Genomic DNA, 5,532 nt, shown 5'->3' with positions numbered 1-5,532 from the left:
TATCTTGGGTGCATCATACAGGATAATGGAGAGATTGAACATGATGTAAATCATAGGATCCAAGCAGGTTGGTCAAAATGGCAGAGTGCATTTGGTTTTATATGCGACAAAAAAGTGCCTTTAAAACTTAAAGGTAAATTCTATCGCACCGCTATAAGACCGGCTATGCTGTATGGTACGGAGTGTTGGGCGGCTAAAGGGGAGCACGAACATAAGCTGAGTGTGACAGAGATGAAGATGTTGAGATGGATGAGTGGTCATACACGATTGGATAAAATAAGGAATGGAGATATAAGGGAGAGAGTTGGAGTAGCACCCATTGTGGAAAAGATGGTTGAATCGCGCCTCAGGTGGTTTGGACATGCGAGAAGAAGACCGATAGAACATCCAGTCAGGAGGGTGGATGAGATGGAAGATGGACAAAGGGTGAAAGGCAGAGGAAGACCTAAGAAGACCATCCATGAGGTGGTCAAATGAGATCTACATGTAAACGGTCTCTCTGTAGACATGATACATGACAGAGCACAATGGCGTCGTTTGATTCATGTAGCCGACCCCACTTAGTGGGACAAGGCTTTGTTGTTGTTGTTGTTGTTTGTATATGTTTTTTCCAAATCAGTATTAATTTGATTCGTTCCACCCTTCTATTGAAGAACACCTCCTTTAGTGAGTGAAGAACATTTCCTCCCTTTTACTGTTTCTTTCTACTCAAATTTGTTCCTGTTAAGCTTTGTCTTCGTTTTTTTAATATTTTTCATTTTAGTTATTTTAGAAAATTTATACATATATTTGATTGAAATGTAATTTATACATCTTCAATGGTAGATTTTTGGTAAACAAGTTTTATGGGACAGAATTAGATATTTGGGCTCTATACGGTGCAAAGACTCACATATTTTTAGAGGACTTTCCTACTTAGATATATTGTAAGATCGAAAGGCTATGATTCACTGGTTGCTTTTTCTTTTTCTTTTTCTTTTTTTTTTGTAAGACAGGCCTGTTATCCTCCCATTTTGTGCTATTCTCCCCCATATTAATAATACATTTCTTTCTAAATCTAATATAATTTCTTATCATAAATGCTTACAGTTTTGAAATATGACAAACCAAGAGTGGACCAGAAAGTTAAAGTTTACGAACCTAAATTGGTAGGATTAATTGAAACTAGACATCAAATATTCACTCATTGAAAGTAGAGCATGTCCTTAAGTTAGTCCTGCTGCTTCCATTGCATCAACTAATGCTTTTTCTGAATTAGGGTTCTCTGAAAGCATGATTTGGGAAAGAAGTAAAGATTCAGTTTTTAATATTTTAGTAAATTATACAATTATCCATTTTGGGTTATAATTTAATTTTAAAATAGCTTAACCATAGTTAACATAACAACCAATTAAAGAACAATATGTCACAGGAAAATTTACATGTTATTATAAGAATGGTATAGTAGAATTTACCATTAAATTAGGGTAAACTACTTGCAATGAAAACAATTATAAATAAAAATTCAAACACAAAGTTTCGGGATTTTTTTATTTAAATTAAATAAATATAATATTTACGAAAATAAATATGTTTAGATTTTTTTTCTAATAGGTTTAAATTTTTCGTCTTTAGTGACTTAGTTAGTGGAAGAGAGTATAGTGAGTTGCATGCTTTGTACAATTAAAAATAATTAGTTAAGTTAAATAAATAAATAAAATAGATACTTAATTGTGAATTAAATTAAAGGAATAAAATAAGTAACTCTCATTAAACCCACATCTTGGATGTTCAATATTCGAGATCAGTGCATGTTCAATATCCGAGATGTGACTAAAAATATTTTATAATTACTTCAACGTTTATTTTTTTTTAAAGTAAGAGCTCAACACTAAAGTGGAGCATTGTATTTAGTTATAGGAACAATAACAAGCAAAACAATTTCTATGTCATCTCCGACATAACCATCAACAACATGAGTTATTTACAACACCATTCCTTAGCACATGAGAATGATTGCTCCACATAGTCACCAATCCCTGTTGTCTTACTCTGAAATATGGCATCGTTCCTGCGTAACCAGATAATCCATATAACTGAGAAGAACCCAATTATCCAATTTTTGTGCCTCTCTTTTCTCATTGGCACGGATCTCCAACTTTCAAAATGCTCCTTCAACGTACCAGGGACAATCCATGTCTGTCCAAACGCCGATATCCAAGCACACCACAGCTGTCAAGAGAACTCACATGTAATAAATAAATGTTGTATATTTTTAACATCCTTCTTGCAAAGCACGCACATCACATCATTCTGTTGTAGGAGACCCAGTCTACTCAGTCTATCCTTTGTGTTGACCCGACCTACCAAAGCAAACCACGCAACACAGCTCCACCCGAGGCGGAACTAGGCCTTTCCATACCTCCTTTGTGAACTTGAACTGCAGAAACTCCTCATCCAAAGTCTCTTCCTACAAAACTTGAACAAACAAATTAGTTGAATAAACGCCTTCTTTATCAAATTTTCAGACCACTCTGTCTTGTACGTCTGCTATCAGTCTAACAGATTGCAAGACATTAAGCAGTTGGTTCAGTGTATCAGTCTCCCATTGTCTCAATTCTCTTCTCCACTGTAAATGCCACACCCACTCTATCCCATCCCAAAACCCACAATCCCCAATTACTGATCCTCTTTGGTTTGAAATCAAGAATAGTCTCGGAAGGGAGTCTTTAAGCTTTCCTATTTGTAACCAAGTATCCTCCCAAAATCTGGTGGATCTTTCATCCCCTACTTCCATGGCCAGTCCATCAATCATCTTCTACTTGACATGATACTCCCTTATTTGCACTTGACATATGTCTTTCCACGGTCTGCCCCTCTTCGGTAATGTCTGGGTTGACAACAAGTTATTTGGGTTCAAGCTATTGCATGTGCACACAACCTTCTTCCATAAAGGACATTCCTCCTTAGAGAACCGCCACCACCATTTAAACAGTAGAGCCGAATTACGGACCACCGCATCACCCACCCACAGACCTCCTAACTTCTTCGGTGCCTGTACCAACTCCCATTTCACAAGGGCCATGCCAGGTCGACCATCATCCTTTCCCCAAAAAAACCTCCTCTGCAAGGATATAATTCTTCGAGCAACCGCATTGGGCATCTTGTACAGACTCAGGTAGTAAACAGGCAGGCTATTGATTACCGACTTAATAAGTACCAACTTACAGCCTTACTAAGTATCTTGGCTTTCCACAAGCTGAACTTCTCTTCCACCTTTTCTATAACCGGTTTCCAAGTTTTAACCAGTCGCGGATTTTAGAAAAATTAAAAAAAATGTCAAAAGTAATCATATATTCTCAAAAAGATTTTAGAATTTATATTTTATTATGACTTTTTACAAATACTAAAAAATAATTAGTATTTGTTTTAATCAATTTAGATTGGTTAAATGGTCATCTCATTTGTCCGCTTAAGTAAATATTTGGAGCTCAAATTTCGCCTTGTGTGTATAACAATCCATTAGTTAACGGCAGACCCTTAATAAATAGAGCATCAATTGTGGTGGATTAGTTCTCGACTTCTCGAATTAGAAAATTCGTAGAAAAAAATTGTATTTATCCTTAAAATATATTAATTTTTCATTAATAGCAGTACTTATAGACTTTTGTCTTTGTTGAAATTTACCTGGGACAATTTTATTTATTGGTATCGTAATCATTTTTGAAGTCAAAATAATATGATCAATATTGTTACTTGTTGAAACTTCACATTTTATGAAATGATTTTTAAATTTTTTAATTTATAAACTGTTGAGTTAAGAAATTAACTAAATTAATTAAGTGATGACAAACATTATTTTTGGCAAGATAAATAATTAGTGTGAATTATTGATAATTTATATCACTAATTATTTAGAAAATGTTGCGGGCCAAAATTTGAATTACAGCCCAAATGGAATGGAAAATAAAACAAAGCTGGTGGGTTAGTAAATCAAATGAAGCCTAATGAAAAACAAAGAAAGAAGTCAGATGGGCTAAACGGGTTACATGAACCATATCCAATCCAAACCCGAGTTGAGTTCAATTCCCTCCATCTTGCTCTTACCAAAGCAACGTTCCTCTCTCTTTTGTCTTGGTCAAATTACAGTTTCAGAAAAGTAAGAAAGAGAAAGAGAAAGAGCTTCTTCCACACGCCATTCACAGAAGAAGAAAGAAAGAGAGAGATCAAGCTTAAGAGGCCGAAGTCTAATCATCCAGTTCAAATCAAATCAAGCTTAGGTCAAGATTAAAGGTAAACTATTTCCTCTTCTATGCATCAAAGTTTCTTCTCTTCTTCCTAACACACTGCTCGGTCCGAAATGGGATACAAAGGAAAGTTGATCTCTGTTTTTCACTGCTACAAATCCATGGTCACAAGAGATTCTTGGGGACCAAGTTGCATCTCTATGGTTCAGATTTTGTTAACCATTAGAAGACAATCTCGGTTACTCTTTTCATGGCTTTCTGTCAAATTGGAGAAGTCAGAAGCAAAAGTCCTACTCTGATGTTTAAAGAGAAAAAGTGAATCTGTGGGTTGGTGAAGCTCAAGGCTCAAGATGTTGACCTTGGAAGAAGAACCAATGAACATGCAAGGAGATAAAAGAAGCTTGCTGTTCATTCAGAAGGTAAGGAGAGATAACCAGAGTATTGAGGTTTTATTTTGAGAAGTGTTCTTTGAGAGAGTTCAACTAACTGGACAGTGTAACCTAATCAAAGGTGCATTCTGCCAGTATGAAGAACTAAATCAGAGACTTGCTAATCTGGTTTTCGTATAGTATAAAGGCTGTTGATGAAGTCAATCTCCTTCATATTTTACTGATTGTAATGTACTTTTCTAAGTATATCTTTTTGTAATTTCTTGTGAGAAAAGGCAATGTGAGAAAGCTCAAGTAAAAGCCATGAGTGGAAAAAGGCTGAGTGATACACTTGAGAGAAAAACCTATAGTTATTTTCTGATTTCTTTAGGTTAGTTAAGTGTCTTACATCTTATACCTGTTAGGTATCCCTTTCTTAGTTGGGTTAGCACTAAGAGTGAATAGTTAGGTGTTAGCATAGCCAATGTCAAGTTAGGATAGAACTTGAGTGTGAAATTGGTGTACGTAATACTTTTAACTATAGTGGAAATTCCTCCATTGTTGTGGAGGAGACTGGACGTAGGTTGCATAGCACAAGGCAACCGAACCAGGATATATGCTGGTGTTAGCTTTTCTCTTCTCTGTTGTGTTCTGTTTTCTGATATTCATGAGACAAAAATAAATTGTCTCATAAATTTCTGCTGCTGAGTTCAAACAGAATCAGAATTGAAAGTTTCGTTTAAAAGGTCATAACAGCAACTTGAAAGGAAGGCATAGATTCAACCCCCCTTCTCTAAGCCTACCACAACCTTCAATTGGTATCAAGAGCTAAGGTCTCAAGAATCAAGCTTAACCGCTTGGAGGAAAGATCTAATGGCGAACAATCTGGGTACAACCACAGTTGCCTATACCCTTACTGAAGGCCAGTCAAACAACCG

The sequence above is a fragment of the Arachis duranensis genome, chromosome 4 (genome assembly GCF_000817695.3).
Source record: "Arachis duranensis cultivar V14167 chromosome 4, aradu.V14167.gnm2.J7QH, whole genome shotgun sequence".
Classification (NCBI taxonomy): Eukaryota; Viridiplantae; Streptophyta; class Magnoliopsida; order Fabales; family Fabaceae; genus Arachis; species Arachis duranensis.
The sequence above is the reverse complement of the archived record's forward strand: the minus strand, read 5'-3'. Positions refer to the sequence as shown.